We start from the raw sequence: 18609 nt of genomic DNA on the forward strand, positions 1-18609 counted from the left end.
AAAAGGAACTGGACATTTGAGACTGTTTGATTAAGATCTGCCACCCCGCTAGATGGTAAGCTCTTTAAGGGTAGGTGGTTATCTAGTTTTGCCACCCCTGGATCCTTTTTTTTTTTTTTTAATTTATTGCTTATTTAATATTGGCTGCACTGGCTGTTCGCTGTGGTGTGGGCTTTCTCTAGCTGCGGAGAGCAGCAACTACTCTGGTTGGGGTGTGTGGGCTTCTCATTGTGGTGACTTCTCTTATTGTGGAGCACCGGCTTTAGGCACACAAGCTCAGGAGTGTGGTCCAGGAGCTTAGCTGCCTTGCGGCATGTGGGATCTTCCTGGACCAGGGAGCAAACCCATGTCCTCTGCATTGGCCGGTGGATTCTTAACCACTGGACCCCCAGGGAAGTCTTGGATGCTCCTATTTAACCGTGGCTGGAGTATAAACACAGAGAGGATGTGGGTACCAATATTCACAGAGTACCTCCTATAATCAGACACTTTTACAAACACTACCACATGTAATCCTCATAATAATCTGATGTGGCAGGTAGCCATAGCTTCATTTTACCAACAAGATCAGTGAAGCTGAGACAGTATAAATAAATAACTTGCCCAAAGCTGGTAAGTGGAAGGGGAGGATTCTTGAATTCTAAGGCCGCTAAGATCTTTCCACTAACACCAAGCTGTTTCTGGAATCAAAAGCACAAATGCCTGCCACTCCAGTCATTAGAGAGGCCCGTGTTCACAATGAGAATTAAACAGAGAAAATGAGCAACAGGTCAAAAGTTTATGCTCCGAGGAAGGCATAAAACAAGGGTTGCAGAGATCACAGATTTATGTGAGGATCAGGCCTTCAAGCAGAGCTTCCTGATATTTGAGACTCATGAGAAGAACCTCCCCACTTAGTCAGTTTGGTTCTTGTTGGTTTTCTTGAAGTAAAATCTCACATTTTTAAACAGAGACAGAGTGTTTCCTTTGGAATATTTTTTACATTGTTTCTTCTTGGGTGTCAACCTTTCCACTTCAGTCCAGCAAAGTCGGCACTGTTTATTTCCTTTGGGTTTTTTTTTTTTTTTTAATCCTTTTTTAGAAAGACAGTACTTCAACCAGGAAAAAATGGTCACCAGAGCCATCCCTAGAGGTCAGCTGCTTTTGAGCAGTTGTCACTGGGCGTTTCCCCCTAAAAGCGTCTCTGTCACTCTGAGACAGCCTCAGAGCCCAGGAGCCGATGCTTGGGGGTGACATCAGCCTTCTGGATCTGGTCCAGAAGCCGCTCCTGATCCGGAAGTCTCGTCATCACGGGCGGGTGGCTGCCTTCTTTCTGCCATGCTTGTTGTTGTTTTAGGTTAGTCACTAAGCCGTGTCCGACTCTTTGAGATCCCATGGACTGTAGCCCACCAGCCTCCTCCATCCTTGGGATTTCCCAAGCAAGAATTCTGGAGTGGTTTGCCATTTCCTTCTCCAGGGCATCTTCCCGGATCAGAGATTGAACTGCATTGGTAGGCAGATTCTTTACCACTGAGCCACCATGCAAGCCCACTACCATAGCTAGGTCATTGATAATTCCTTTTCAAACTAGGAATTTCCCAATTAATACTAACTGGGAACAGAATGTCAGGGTCCCTGGCAGGGTCCCTGGCAATAGCTGGTTTTCATATTACAAAGGGCAGCCCATTTAGGACAGTGACCTTTGCCCTACCTAATGGGTGTGCTCTTCTGTAGTCAAAACTGGTGATCCTGTTCATTCCCTCAGAAATAGATTTACTAAAAAAAAAAATGTCTGCTGAAGCTGAAACTCCAATACTTTGGCTACCTGATGAGAACTGACTCCTTAGAAAAGACCCTGATGCTGGGAAAGGTTGAAGGCAGGAGGAGAAGGGGATGACAGAGGACGGGATGGTTGGATGGCATCACCAACTTGATGGACATGAGTTTGAGCAAGCCCCAGGAGTTGGTGATGGACAGGGAAGCCTGGTGTGCTGCAGTCCATGGGGTCACAAAGAGTCGGACACGACTGAGTGACTGAACTGAAACTGATCCAGACAATGGAATTTCAGGACCGAAATTCTGACACATTCCACAACATGGATTAGCCTTGAGGACAATGTATCAAGTAAGATAAGCCAGTGGCAAGAAGACAAATATTAAAAGATTCCACTTACAGAGATTCCCAGAGTCAAATCCATAGAAACAGAAAGCATCATGGTGATTGCCAGGGGCTGAGGGGAGGGGAGGAATGAAAAGCTAGAGTTTAATGGGTACAGAGTTTCAGCTGGGGAAGATGAAAGATGTGAAGACGGATGATAGTGATAGTTGCAAAAACCATGTACTTGATGGCACTGTTTTGTTGCTTAGTTGCTCGGACTCTTTTGCAAACCCAGGGACTGAAGCCCACCAGGTTCCTCTGTGTTTGAAATTTCCTAGCCAAGAATACTGGAGTGGGTTGCCATTTCCTTCTCCAGGGCATCTTCCCAATCCAGGGATTGAGCCTACATCTCCTGCATTGGTAGCTGGATTCTTTACCACTCAGCCACCAGGAAAGCCCTGCACTGAACATTAAATATGGTTAAAATGATACATTTTAATTTCTATATATTTTATCACAATGTAATAACAATGTGTCTGAAGAGCTTTCTCTAAAGTCTCGCCTGTTTTCCTTATAATTGTTCACTAGTTGCACCTCTATGTAGGTGCCACTTATTATCTTGAACCTTGCTACTCAAAGTGTGGTCCCTGGGCCAGCAGCATCAGCTTTATCCCGGACCTTGTTAGAACTAGAGAATCTCAGGCTTGCCCCAGACTTACTGAACTGGAATTTGCATCTAACAAGACCCCCAGGTGCAGCAATGAAACATGTATATTATCTAAGGTGAACAGATCACCAGCCCAGGTGGGATGCATGAGACAAGTGCTCGGGCCTAGTGCACTGGGAAGACCCAGAGGAATCGGGTGGAGAGGGAGGTGGGAGCGGGGATCGGGATGGGGAATACTTGTAAATCCATGGCTGATTCATGTCAATATATGACAAAAACCACTACAATATTGTAAAGTAATTAGCCTTCAACTAATAAAAATAAATGAAAAAAAAAAAAAAGACCCCCAGGTGATGGTGTGAAAGTTAATGTTTGAGAAGCAGTGCTCCAGACCAGTGTCACACAAGCTTGACTGCACACTGGAATCACCTGAGGAGCTTTAAAAGCACTGATTTAATTGTTGGGTGTGGCCAGGCATCAGGCATTGCAACCACTCACCAGGTAATTCTAACTGGCAGCCAGGGTTGGGATCTACCAATATGGAAATAGACTGGAGTAACTCCCACACCAATATCCTTAACTTCATCATATTTGCAAAGTCCATTTCACAGGTTCTAGGGTTAGGACACATGGACATCTTTGCGGACCATGATTTTCTCTACCACAGTATAACTATGATTACCAGCCAGTCTCTACATTATCATTTCCATATACAACCATCAACACGCATCAACAAAATTTCCCCCCAACTTCTGACCTAGAGTTGAAGCAATTAGAAATGACTGAGTTTAGGGTACCAGAGACCTCCAACAACGAGGGTTTTTCTTCCAAATGCCTCTTTATCATGTTGATAAAGATGATATTGATATGTTGAGATTGATATGTAACATGTTCCTAAGGCAGGAAAAGATGCAAGATTTGCAAATCTAACTCAAAATGATCTTTACCAGATTTGCCTATATCTTATGAACATTTTATTTTCTGCAGTACCTCAAAACTTCCCTGGTGACCCAGTGGTTAAGACTCCATGCTCACATTAGGGGGCGTGGAGTCAGTCCCTGGTGAAGTGGGATCCCACATGTCACATGCCAAGGTCATTTAAAAAATAATTAATTTTTAAAAATAGAAGGTAGTACATCAAGATGTTTTAATGATTTTTAGAATGCTATTAATAAAAATGTAAAAATATACCAAACTTGATTTTTCATCTATTTAGAACAAGAATTAATCACACCTCCAGTTAGAAGAGAGCTATTTACAGAGTATCCTGTCAAGGTTCCTTTTAATTTGTCATTTAGTAACAAATCACTGCGATTATTTTTAGAACAAAGTGAAAATGTCCAAGCATGAGAAAATTAATTAATACAAAGCTTTCTTCCCTATTATAACCAACAATATTAAACTCTAGAAGAGGCTTGATTAAGAATTTAAAGTGATTATGTGATATATTATAAAAGATAAGCACATGCTTACATTTTCTACAAATTTTTTTTTAATATTTTGAGTCACAGTTGACAGTGAAAATGAAAGTGCTAGTCACTCAGCGGTATCCAACTCTGTGTGACCCCATGGACTATAGCCCACCAGGCTCCTCCATCCACGGGATTCTCCAGGCAAGAATACTGGAGTGGCTTGCCATTTCGTCCTCCAGGGGATCTTCCCAACCCGGAGATCAAACCCAGGTCTCCCTCATTGCAGGTGTATTCTTTACCATCTGAGCCACCAGGGAAGTCCTACACTTGACAAGCTAACCTGAAAATATCACACAGCATCATGAAGTTCCACTAGCATTTGGTGCAACCGTAAGTGACCCAGCACCTGAATTCAGCCACACCGGAACTCCTCCTCTAAACCCTGAACAGTGAAACAAATCCTCTGATCATAGTCTTGGATGTTGTAAGAGTGTCAACATTCTGGAGGAAGACCCCCAAAACTTCTGTGCTTAACTCATAACAAACCAGTAAACAAAACAAAAAAAACAGCTCCAGGGTGCTGCCCCACTTTGAGCAGCATCATTTTAAAGAGAGTGGTCAGAGATTGCCTTTTGAAAGAGGTGACATTTGAGCAGAAACTTGAAAGGAGTTGGGGAGAGCCAGCCTAGTACATAACTGGGGGAAGAGCAATCTAGACTGAAGAACAGCAAGTGCAAAGTCCCTGAGGCAGAAACATGCTCTGTGTCCTGTAGAAACACCCAAGAGAGCCACAGTAAAGATGGGATGAGGCGATGGGAGATGGAGTTGGAGGATCCAGGTGGGAGCCAGATGAACAACGGGCTTTGTGGCCAAGGTAAGAACTTTTGACTTTGCTTAGAGTGTAGAATTTGAGCTGAGGAGTATCATGTTTTGACTAAACAACATAATTAATTCACTCCTGATGTAAATTTTGCAGGGACTCCCAGGATCCCCCTGCACATAGTAATCTTGCAAATGGTCAGGAAGGTCTGAGTGGAAAGGAGAAAGGGAATGCCACAAGCCCCCTTTTCGTAAGCCCCCCAATTTCTCTCCTTTACTTATGGCTTCTCCTTCCCAGCCACAGGGTCGCTTCCTGTCACCACTGAATCTGTCGGCATCTTCTTAGCGCACTCGGGTCTTCCAGCCCTCCTCCATAGCACAGTCTCAAATTAATCACCAAGTTATCACATAGTGAACAGACGTAACCTTTTCTAAATCACTTGGGTCTTCATTTTGAACCCAAATGAGTGCTCTGTGCTTTAAACTAACCCTCCCCTTACCCTTTGCCTCTTAGTGTGAGCATAGGACTAAATTCTGGCCAATGGGGCTTCAGTGGAAGTGATGTGTGTAATTTTCAAGTCATGCTTTTGACTGAGCGAGTTAGCAGGACGAGGAGTAGCTAGGTTGGATCGTGAGATTAAAACAACTGCAAGTTGGGGATTTCCCTGGTGGTCCAGTGGTTAAGACTCTGCCTTCCAATGAAGGGGGTGTGGGTTCGGTCCAGGGGGTGTAGCCAAATACAAAAAAAAAAAACCCACATATTGAAGACTGCAAAGTAACTAGGTAAGCATTGGGGCCCTACTAGCTTAGACTTTTCTGTGTCAGAGAAATAAACCTCTTACCTGAGAGTGTCTTACGTAGGGCAGTATTGTCTTGGGTCCTCTATGTTATGGCAGATGGCCTGATATCCTAAGTAATTTCACCATCAAAAGAAGGTAATAAGGCAAGCGGAGGGAACCACGAATGAAGAAACAAATGTGAAATTTTACTCACTTCATAGTTCAGCTTGAAAGCAATCTTGAATGTTTGGAAGAATGAAATAAATGACTGTAATTCATCCAAAGAAACAAAAAAATTTCTTAAGTGACAAATGCTTTTGCCCTCATTTCCTCTCATGTGAATTGATAGAATAAAATGCAGATCCATGTACAGATACCCAGCTCATGTCAGGGACCTCAACCGTCAGGGTGGACCATGACGATCCCATCCTTTCATCTCTATCTGAGGATAGACTCATGGCCAGTATGTTTCACAGCTGATGGCCACAGGTACTGAGTTCTCCTCTCAGAACGAATGGTCTAAGTCTGTGATGTTTGTTTGTCCTCCAAAGCAGGTGAGCCTTGCGGTTACAGTAGACTTTTCCATAAGGGATCCCTCAACGTTCACATCAGGGCTAAGCTGAAGGTCCGTGTCATGCCCAAGACCTTATCAGGTTGGAGTTTATGTTCCACGTGGCAGGAAAGGCAACGGAGGCTGAGTAATCAGACCTGGCTCTTCACGAGGTGGTTCAATGGCCTGTCTTGTATCTCAGAGCAGCATCGAGCCTCCCTCTCTTTGCTGTCTGTGGCCAGGGTTGGCTATCCGTTTCCAACACTGTCTACTCCAGCTCTCTTAAGTGAAGGATTCTTGAAAGGGTCATTCCTTTCTTAGCTGATGGGTAGAAAGAGCTGCAGGCTCAAGTCTGGCGTTTGTTTTTTCTTTTTAAGATTTTTTGACGTGGACCATATTTATAGTCTTTATTGAATTTGTTACAGTATTGCTCCTGTTTTATGTTTTGATTTTTTGTCTGCAAGGCATGTGGGATCTTAGCTCTCCAATTGGGGATCGAACCCACACTCCCTGTTTTGGAAGGCAAAGTTTAACCACTGGACCACCAAGGAATTCCCATGGTGGTGTTGTTTTTAATTCCTTGGACATTTTAGCTATGAAATAGTTAAGACAATTGCAAAGGGTGAGGGGCACCATAACAAATATCCTTGCACTCACTACCCAGGGGAAGGAATAAAATGTTACAAACCATTATAGGAGCCTTCTCTATATTCCTTCCTTTCTTTTTGAATTTGGCTTATCCTTAATTTGGAACTTACCATTCCCAGGCATTTCTTTATATTATATTTTAATACATATACTTCTAAACAATATGTTACTTAATATGGTGCATGTGAAGCATTTTATAAATAGAGTAAGACTACCTGCATTCTACTCAAGGTTCCTATTCAACCTTGAGTCATCCATTGACTTGACATGGGTAGGTCTGTTTCATTCGTTTTCACTGCCTTGAGAAGGAAAAGACAACCCACTCCAGTATTCTTGCCTGGAAAATCCCATGAACAGAGAAGCCTGGCAGGATATAGTCCATGGGTTCACCAAGAGTTGGACACGACTTAGCGACTAAACCACCATATAATATATGAATATTGTATCTTATATATGACATATATACTACAGTTTGTTTATCCATTCTCCTGCAGATATGCATATAAAACATCTTTAAAAGATAAATGAGTCTCTGAACACCGTGTAAACTGCGGCACCTGGAACTGTGTTTCCTAGAGCCGTACCATCTCAGACAGTAGCCATGAGCTGTGTGTAGCTACTGAACACTCGAAACCTGCCAGGTCCAAACTGAGACGTGTCGAAGCTGGGATATACGCCGCAGATACCAAGACATAGTGTGACGGAAGGAAAAGAAAAGGTCTCCTTATTAATCACTTGGCTATACTGTTAAATAAGATATATTATTATTATAAATTTCTCCTGTTTCTTTTTGCTTTTTAAAACTGTACTAGAAAATTCAAAATTACATATTTGCCTTGCATGTGGATTTCATGGTATTTCTATCAGTCAGCCCTTCTCTAGGCTGTAAGCTTTTGGTGGCCTGGGGCCCAGTTTGTCCCATTCATCTTTATAAAGCCAGTGCTCAGAACAGCAATGATGCAAAGACGAGCATGGGATAAGCTACTGAATAGATGAATGAACTGATGAATGACCACAGGAGATGATTACTGAAGATGATTAAATGGAGACAATTGCTTCCATAATTCCACTTGGTTCAACCCTTCACCCTCAAGAAGTTTGCAAATGGAATTCTTTTAGGAATCACATCTGAACCTCATTTTGTCTGTCAACTCCTAGGTTGACCACAGATAGACACAAGACCCTCCCCACACGCAGGTGGGTGGAGGTTGACTGTTGTTCCTGGGGAAGGCCCACCAGCCAAGGCAGCCTAATGCAACTGTGTTTGTGCTCAAGTCTATTACTGTTATATGGTGTCACTGAGCCCAACTGTGTGTGTGTGTGAGTGTGCGCACAGGTTGAAGTGGTGGGGAAATGGGTATATTTTCTTCCATCCAGTAAACCAGAGAGAACCATTCATCCCCTGGAGTCTGACATCCTCATTTTTGTTCTCAAGAACATTTCAGTCAAAAATAATAATCTTTCTTTCGCCTACCCTCGACTCATAGTCTTTACTTGACTCAACTGTTGGCAAGAAGACCAGTTCTTTCTGCTGCCCTTGCACAATCCCAGTGTGTTGCCCTGATCCAGTGTATCAGGGGGTTCCTGAGCCGCGGTGGAATGATTGAAGTTAAAAGCACTTGAAAACATGGAGAGTAATGTAGACACCAAGATAACCATGAAAGTGGCTTGTGCCCAAACACTGTTGTATTCTTTAGAGAAACCCAGCAGATGAAGAGCCAAAACTTACCAAACAAATGAAGAAATTTTTTTTAAAAAGTTATATATGACTCTACGCACTATTTAAAGAGTGCATGCTCCTTGGGCATTTAAAACACAATTGCACTACTTTAGAAGTTGCTTCAGATTTCTTCAGGGACCTTTGACTGCATAGGATTGGGGTGGAGGCTATGTCCCTGTTTGGCCCAGGGTGAGTGGTGTGGGTAGCTTCTTTTACCAGGGTAAGTGATAAAGAAAAAGGTGGACTTGTGTTTTTTTATCCAAGTCCAAGGAACATCTTTATGGGTGTGGGGCAGGAAAAGAAGCAGATAAACCTTTTTCTCCTCCCTGAATCCACAAAGAAGAAGAGGGAACCACAGTTTTGGAGGCCTGGCCCAAATCTAGGGAAAAAAGGTCTCCCTGAGAAAGAAAATTACAATTTCAAAGGCTGGGACACTTCTCAGGATGACCAACAGCATATTACTCCATTTCTTTCACTTCAGTGAACTCAATCATGAAACCAGTGAGGGCATAAAATGTTTCATGTTGACGATCACTTAAGAAATTCAGGCAATGCCCTGGCAGTCCGGTGTTTTGGACTTGGCACTTTTACTGCCGGAGGCCTGGGTTCAATCCCTGGTTGGGGAACTGAGATCCTGCAAGCCAACAGTGAGCACCATCCGCCCGCCACATCCAGCCGCTCACTCTGTTGCACTCCAGGGGCCCCTGGTTCCTCGTCAGTGTAATGAGAGGGTCACCCCAGCTGCGGGACAGGCAGGAGGTTGTCTAATGTCACCAGTCCCCTCCTGAGCGGCCGCAAACGGCACTCTGCTCTGAGCCCAGAGCCAACCTCTGAATCCTGGTCAACGCTATGATCTCGGAAGCCACCAGTAGTCGCTGAGCAGTCACAAAATTTCCATTTTTCATGAAATAAGCTCAGAATCTTCTTTGACAAAGCAAAAGGGAAGCCTATTGAATGGGAGAAAACATTTGCAAATCATACGACTGATAAAGGGTCGATATCCAAACTATGCAAGCAGCTTATACAACTCAGTTTTAATAAAGGCAAACAACTTGACTTAAAAAAATGGGCAGGAGACCTGAATTTGAGATTTTTCTAAAGAAGGTGTGCACATGGCTAACAGCACATGCAAAGACGGTCAACATTGCTAATCAGAGAAATCAAACCAAAACCACAATGAGATATCACCTCACACCTGTCAGAACGGCTGTCGTTAAAAAGTCTAGAAATAACAAAAGGAGAGGATGTTGGAAAAAGGGAACCCTAGCGCACTGTTGGTGGGAATGTAAATTGTTGCAGCCACTATGGAAAACAAAATGGAGATTCCTCAAAAAAACTAAAACTAGAAAGACCATAGGATCCAGCAGTCCCACTCTCGGGCATGTCACCAAAGAAAACAAAAACACTAATTCAAAAAGATACATGCCCCGCAATGTTCACAGCAGCCTTGGTTTTTTGTTTTTTTTTCTTACCATTATTAATAATAGCCACTATATGTAATCAACATGGGTGTCCCTCAACAAATAAATAGATAAGGAAGATGTGGTACATATAGCCAGTAGAATATTACTTAACCATAAAAAGAATGAAATTTTGCCATTTGTAACAACATGAATGGACCTTGAGGGTATTATGCTTGGAGAAATGTCAGACAGAGAAAGATAAATACTGTGAGTTATGAAATAAGCGGAACTAAAACACAGAGCCAACAAATAAATAAAACAGAAAGAGACTCATAGGTATAAAGAACAAACTAGTGGGCAGAGGGAAGAGAAGAGGGACAAAGCAGGCGTAGGAGATCAATAGGTTCACTCTGGGATTTCCCCGGCAGTCCAGGGGTTAGCAGTCCCTGCTCCCACTGAAGGGTGTCTTAGTTCTGCATGCCACATGGCCAAATATATAAGTACATATAAAATCAAACCAAGCAACTGGCTAGTCTGCAGATTAAAAAAGAGAGACAGAGAAGTATAAACTACTATGTATAAAATAAGGTACAAGGATATATTGCACAGAGCAGGGGATATGACCAATATTTTATAACAACTCTAAAGGGAGTACAAGCTATAAAAACACTGAATCACCGTTGCCTACCTGAAACTGATACTGTAAATCAACTATACTTCAATTTAGAAAAAGAAAGATAAACAGACATTTCATTTCAAAGCATATACAATGACAAAGCATGCAAAGAAATGTTCAGCATCATTAGCCATGATGGAAATGCAAATTAAACCCATCACGAGATACCAGAACACACCTATCAGAATGAGTAAAAAATTTGTGATAAGACAAAATGCTGGCAAGGATATGGAATCATTGGATCTCTCATGAACATTGCTGCTGCTGCTAAGTCACTTCAGCCGTGTCCAACCCTGTGCAACCGCATAGACGGCAGCCCACCAGGCTCCCCCGTCCCTGGGATTCTCTAGGCAAGAACACTCGAGTGGGTTGCCACTTCCTTCTCCAATGCAGGAAATTGCTAGTGGGAATATAAAATGCTGCAGCCTGTCTAGAAAACAGTTTTTCAGTTTCTTAAAAAACAAAACAAGCGTTTACCATATGATTCAGCACCTGCACTCTTCGGCATTTACTCCGAGAAACAAAACCTTACGTTCATGCAAACCTGTACACAATGTTCACAGCAGCTTTATTCACAAAAGCCTCAAACTGGAAACCCAGATGTTCAGCAGGTGACTGGTTAAACCACCTGTAGTATATCCATGTCTCGGAACACCATCCAGCAATAACAGGGAACAGACTCCTGACTCACCACAACCGGGATGGACCTCAGGCGGAAAAAAGCCAATCACAAAGGTTCCACACTGTCCAATTTCATTTAGGTAGCATTCCTGAAATAACAAAATTACAGGGAGGGAAAACCGACTAGTGGTTGCCAGGGCTGAGGGTAGGAGCTAGGGAGATATGAAAGGCAACGAGGCCGCCTGGGGTGATGGAACAGCTCCGGATCTTAATTATGCTGCTGGTTACGTGAGGGCAGACGTGTGACAAAATTGCATCAGATGCCTCCTACCCACGCACGCACACACACACAACATACACACGTGTGTGTGCCTGCTCAGTCGCTTCAGTCGTGGCCCACTATTTGCGACCCCATAGACTCTAGCCCGCCAGGCTCCTCTGTCAATAGGGATTCTCCAGGCAAGAATACTGGAGTGGGTTGCCATTTCCTTCTCCAGGGGATCTTCCCGACCCAGGGATGGAACCCAGGTCTCCTGCACTGGCAGGTGGGTTCTCCATCTCTGAGCCACCTCGAAAGCATCTTCGGTAAGCGTGTCTCCTTGTAAATCTATCCCGCCTTTTCTTTTCCTGTGGTCTATTCTGCCAAATGTAGCCTCAGACATTTGGTATGATCCTTGTAGACTGTTGTATGATTTTCTACATTTTTGCTAGATGGATCTAGATGTGATATGTGGGCAGTCAACTGGATCAACTGGGTTGAACACTGTGGTTACTTTTGTAAACATCTCATGGGAAATCTTGTTGCAGCATAAATAGATTCTGTGATTCCACATAGGAGGAGTGAGCTTGCTCAGCCTTGTGGAGGTCACAGGGTTATGAATATCTTTCAAGACTCTCGCTTCCCGAACTCAACCTTTATTGTGCTCTCCATGTTTGCCGATACATCTGATACCCTTGAGGTGTGTCTTTAAAATAATGTGACTTTTTAAAAGTACATAATCCCATGCTGATCTCCTGTTAGGTGCAAGCTGTATTGCGCGTATTATTTACAACTCACACTAATCCAGAGAAAACACATGTTTTCTAATTTTCCTTAAGATGTAGACATGAGAAGCTGTTTGTCTTAAATCATTTTGGATAGCATTCCAGTAATGCTGTTCCCGCTCACAGCACTGCTGAAACTCTCCTTCAGGGCTTTATTTTTATTTATGTTTTGACTCTGTGGCATATTCTTTTTTTAATTGATCTCAATTGTGGAGATTGTTCATCTTTTTAGTTTGGAATTTAGTTATCTACCTACCTATCCATCCATATTTATCTTTCATCAAAAGCAATTCAGCACAAAGTAAAACACCAAGGCGTTATTTTTTTCACTTGCCAGGTTAGAAAAATTTATCTCTGGTACCAGTAAGGATGCTGAGGAAAAGGAAATCTCTGCTTGCTGGGTGTGTTTTGCTACAATATTTTGGAAATCAGTTTGGCAGTGTATGTGTCCAAAGCTTTCAAAATGGTTCACTCCTTTTCATGAAGGATTTCACTTCCGGGCATGTATGCTTCCCAGGTGGAGCTAGTGGTAAAAACAGGTTGGACAATACAGGAGACGTAAGAGACACAGATTCCATCTCTGGGTCGGGAAGATCCCCTGGAGGTGGGCATAGCTACCCACTCCTGTATCCTTGTCTGGAGAATCCCCATGGGCAGAGGAGCCTGGCGGGATACAGTTCATAATGTCGCAGAGAGTCGGACAGGACTGAAGCAACTTAGCACGCACATGATACGTTTTACAGTTTATCCAAAGTGATGTTCATTGCAGTTCATATGAAATAGAGGGAAATAAAAACTCAGTCCATTGCCAACAGAACGTGTTCCAACCCCCAATTTACTGGAATGGTACTCTTTTTGGACCACACTGCATGGCTTGCAGGATCGCAGCTCCCCAAGCAAGGACCAAACGTGGGCCCTAAAGGGTCAGAGCATGTGTCATGCTCAGATGTCTCGACTGCAGCCTGCCAGGCTCCGGATCACGGGATTTCCCCAATGGTTTGCCATTTCCTCCTCCAGGGGATTTTCCCAGCAGGGGAATGAACCCACATCTCCCGCATTGACAAGCAGATTCTTTACTTCTGAGCCCCAGGGAAGCCCAGAGATGAGGGCAGAGAATCCTAACCTCGAGGCCACCAGGGAACCCCCTGCAGTGTTAACCCATCTTCTCACCCAGGGAGTCACGGTGGGGTGATCACAGGAAGAAATTAAGCCATGCTGCCAACCGCAGCTAGAGGTGGTTGGGGAAAGTCACCACCCCTACTGTGCAGCAAGTGTTATAGAGTTCCAGCTGATACCATTTGCATCTCAGAGTGCAAGGTATTTTAGCTGACTTCTATTTTGCGTGTGTATAGGGCCCAGCACACATCCTGCAGTGAGAGTTCAATACATTCAGATTTTGAGCACGTGTATCATAAATGCAGACCTTCCAGGACTATTCTGATATAAACAGCTATTTAGATATGTATATTATCACATGCTCATTTGCAAATCAATCTCATTCAAAGGCTTTTCTGCAGTGCCTTTGGTAATGTTTGCCTTTCTTTCTCTTCCTCCACCCCCTCGCTACCAGTGAGTTCATCCTTCTTATTCATCCTGCCCTTTTCATACAAAACGACTGTGTTCTTCAAAGATGCCAATACTGGGAAAGACAAAAGCAGAGGAACTATTGCATTCTAAAGGAAACCAAATGCATTTAATGACCCTGCACTGGACTCCATACAAAAAAAAAACCTAAAATTGCTGTCGAGGACATTTCCGATACAACTGGTACGATCAGGAGATCCACAAACAACAACTATATTGTGTCAATGTTAAAATTTTGATTTTGGTAATTGTACTATGATAATGTATATTCTTAGGAGGTAAACATATTTAATCTTTCAGAATTAAAGGCTGTGATGTCTACAACTTTGTTTTAAATGTTCAGAAAAATATGTATAACATGTAGTATCTGTGTTATGTATAATATAGATAAAACAAATGAGGCAAATGCTTTCCATAGATTAGACTGACTAAAGATACTGGATAAGGTTTTTAAAATGCAGCCTATAAAATACTGATTTATGTAGAACCATGCTGTGAAATCCGGCTCAGTTAAACCAGCGTCCTTAGCAGTATTGAAAGAAAGAAGACATCTTCATCACTTCCTTAGCAATTGCCCACAGAGCTCTTCTATGGCTGGCTCCTGGCTGCCTTTTCAGACATTCTAGATATCCAGAGAGGTCTCCCAGTAAGATGTCCAGCTGTGTGTGGTAGAAAGCACTGAAGTTCAATACACTTTGGCTAATGATAGTGATTAGCCTTTCCATCCTAAAGGAAATCATCCTGAATATTCATTGGAAGGACTGATGCTGAAGCTCCAATATTTTGGCCACCTGATGCGAAGAACTGACTCATTTGAAAAGACCCTGATGCTGGGAAAGATTGAGGGCAGGAGGAGAAGGGGACGACAGAAGATAAGATGGTTGGATGACATCACTGACTCGATGAACATGAGTTTGAGTAAACTCCAGGAGTTGGAGATGGACAGGGAGGCCTGGCGTGCTGCAGTCCATGGGGTTGCAAAGAGTCAGACATGATTGAGTGACTGAACTGAACTGAATGGTAGTGATATTTGCAAATAATAAAAGAGGTTTGGGTTGATGAATTCATTGTCAAGATTATATCTGGGGCTTCCCTGGTGGCTCAGTGGCAGAGAATCCTCCTGCCAGTGCAAGAGACACAGGATTGATCCTTGATCCGGGAGGATCCTACATGCCTTGGAGGAGTAGCCCCTACTCACCACAACTAGAGAAAAGCTCTCATAGCAGTAAAGACCCAGCGCAGCCAAAAATAATTTTTTTTTAAAAAATTATATTTGATAGCAGCGTCTTGCTAGCAGTGTTTCTGCTTTGCAAATCTAGTTTATAGTTTTGAGGTACAGTTTAAGGCTCTTTATCCATCAAAGGAATGTTAGAAGATATCATGGTCCTTATGAAGGCAATCATTAATACCTTCTTTTTGCCCAGGAGCTTATACATTTCAAAGCAATGATACATCCGTGTTAGCCATGTTTCCATTTTCCCTGCATACAGATTCATAGTCTCCTTCTCATCTGAAGGAAAGAACTGCAGTCAGGGTTATAGTTTAAACTGACAGCACATTTCCTGATGCCTAGCCCAGTTCTGTTTACTAGGCTGGGCAATCTCTTCTATTGTTAGAACAGTAGAGCCATATAAACATTAACTACAATGTTTTTTTTTTTCCTTATTCCAAAAAGGAAAAAAACTCTGAAAGAAAATCATTCTCACTAGGTATCATGTTCTTTAGGTGATCCATAGCTTAAAATATGCATGAGGTCATATGCAATTATATTTGCCTGAAGAAATTCTGGGAGAATACACTTGAAACTGATCAAACCAATCAGTGACCTGCAAGGGCTTGGAGATGAAAACTGGACTCCACAAAAGTTGGTTTCTTTTCTCAGATGGCTTTAATTTTATTTTTAAATTTTTTTTCTGAAAAAGTTTTTGCCGCAAAGTATTTCAAATTCATGAACCATGTGTATTTATTATTGAGAAGAAAAAAATCCACTGCTATCTGATGAGCTCAAAGAAGCATCCTTGACTTTCAACTGTGTAACTGTAGTTCTCTGCCCCTGACTACTTCTTTTGTTACATCCATCAAGCAGGTGTTGTCAATAACAGATGGCAAAGAATAAGTTGACTTTTATGAGGCTAACTGCATGTAAAGTACAGCTGCCCTCCCCACTGTTCTTTGGCAATCTTCTGTCCAAAGGTAAACATAATACATTGAAAAAGAAGTCTGTGGCTTTGTTCAAGAGAAGCAGCATCATATGAACACTTCTTAATGCCAAATGGAATTTTTTCAACTCTGATTTTTCAAAAATCACATGAAAGAAAATTTCAGTCTTTTTCCTTTAAAAAAACTTCTGTTATACTCTTTTTCTAATGGCAAAAAGACGATTAAATGCATTATTGTAGAAACTTAGGAAATTCACAAACATTAAAGAGGAAAGTTCACCAAGTCAGAACTTCACAGGGCTGAAGTTAACCTTTTATAACAGGAACCCATTTACAAGGCAGGGAATGAATTTCAATCCTTGTTGTGATAAGATAATTTTTTCACATAAGATGTGATACTGAAGACTAAACTACCGTATGATCTGGCAATTCCACATCTGGGTATTTTCCCAAAGAAAACAAAAACATTAATATGAGAAGATATAGGCGCCTTCATATTATTGCAGCATTACTTACAATAGCCAAGATATGGAAGCTATCTAAGTGTCCACCAACAGATGACTGGATAAAGAAAACGTGAATATATCTACAAGGGAAATTTTTCAGCCGTGAAAAAGAACAAACTAGTGCCATTTGTAGCAACATGGATGGACCGCAAGAGCATTATGCCAACTGAAATAAGACAGAGAAAAGATAAATACCATATGAGCTCACTTACGCATGAAATCTTTAGAAAAACGACGACAACAAAAAAGCTCATAGAAGCAAAGGACAGATTGGTGGATGCCAGAGACAGAGAACCGGGGAAATGGGCAAAACTTGTGAAAGGGTCAAAAGGCACAAACTTTCAGATACTAGTAAGTCATGAGAGTGTAATATACAGCCTGGTGACTACAGTTAGTAATACTGAATTGCATATTTGAAAGTTGCTAAGAGTCGATTTTGAAAATTCTCATCCCAGGAAAACAATTCTAGCCAGGTGTGATGCGTGGTACGAGCTAAGACTTATCGTGGTCTGGGCCCCAGGGGCTCAGCGGTTAACGAATCCCCCTGCAACATAGGAGACAAGGAGACGTGGGTTTGACCCCTGGGTCAGGAAGACCCCCTGGAAGAGGGCATGGCAACCCACGCCATATCCTTGCCTGGGAAATTCCATGGACAGAGGAGCCTGGTGGGCTCCAGTCCGCGACCTGCAAAGAGTCAGACGCGGCTGAAGCACCCTGAGCGCTGCACCGCACTGTGGTCGTCGTTCCACAAAATGCACAAATGCCAAATCATGGTTTCACACGTGAAACTAATAATGTTGTTTCTCCACGGTACCTAAAAATAATCTCGTGTATAGAAAACGCAAAAGTTGTTTTTACCCCTTGTGGAGTGGGGGGGCGGGCAGTCTCTGTACCTTCTGGGGGGCTGTAGTGTGGTCTGAGTTCCCCTTCTCAGCAATGAGTGTCTCAGAAACATGAACACCGGCAACAAAAATAACTGCAACAGTGGTGAGAATATGAGGAGCAACGACGTGCCTTCCCAGGTGGCCTGGTGGTTAAGGCTGCACCTTGCAACGCAAAGGCTGTGGGTTCAACCCCTGGTCATGGAGTGAAGGTCTCACACATGCCTGGGCTCAGCTGTTCAGTCAGGTCAGACTCTCTGTGACCCCGCGGACTGTAGTCCACCAGGCTTCTCTGTCCATGGAATTCTCCAGACAAGAATGCTGGAGTGGGTTGCCATGCCCTCCTCCAAGCGATCTTCCTGACCCAAGGATCAAATCTCCATCTCCTGCATTGGCAGGCAGATTCTTTACTGCTGAGCCAAGATCTCACCAACCAAAAAACCAGAGCATAAACAACAGAGGCAATATTGTAACAAATTCAATAACGACTTTAAAAATGATCCACATAAAAAAAAAATCTTAAATTATGACCACTTAGAGCTCACTTACCCTGTTACAGGCACTAAATTTAAAAGAAAAAGTGCTTTTTTTTTTTCTGCCTAAGTCATAAGAATCACCCTCTCAAAGCAAAAACAAAGGCCACCAACTGTCTCTGGGTAATGAGTTACTTTACGAGGGTTATCATACAAGATGGGCTTCCCTGGTGGCTCAGACTGTTAAGAATCCGCCTGCAATGAGGGAGACCGGGGTTCAATATCTGGGTTGGGGAGATCCCCTGGAGAAGGAGAAGGCTACCCGCTCCAGTCTTCTGGCCTGGAGAATCCCATGGACAGAGGAGCCTGGTGGGCTACAGTCCATGGGGTCACAGAGAGTCCGAGTTAGATGCAGCTGAGGGACTAACACACACACACCATACAAGATACCACCTACTAGAGGGCGAAGGCAATGGCAACCCACTCCGGTGTTCTTGCCTGGAGAATCCCGGGGATGGGGCAGCCTGGTGGGCTGCCGTCTATGGGGTCGCGTAGAGTCGGACACGACTGAAGTGACTTAGCAGCAGCAG

At 43.0% G+C, this 18609-nt stretch overlaps 1 protein-coding gene across 1 annotated transcript in view; it reads right to left on the bottom strand.

Annotated features, from left to right (window-relative positions):
* ATP8B1 (ATPase phospholipid transporting 8B1) overlaps positions 1–18609 on the bottom strand; it is a 150804-nt gene that overhangs the window by 132008 nt on the left and 187 nt on the right. The gene's annotated exons all lie outside the window — the stretch shown is intronic.

Source organism: Dama dama, chromosome 27 (genome assembly GCF_033118175.1).
Source record: "Dama dama isolate Ldn47 chromosome 27, ASM3311817v1, whole genome shotgun sequence".
NCBI lineage: Eukaryota > Metazoa > Chordata > Mammalia > Artiodactyla > Cervidae > Dama > Dama dama.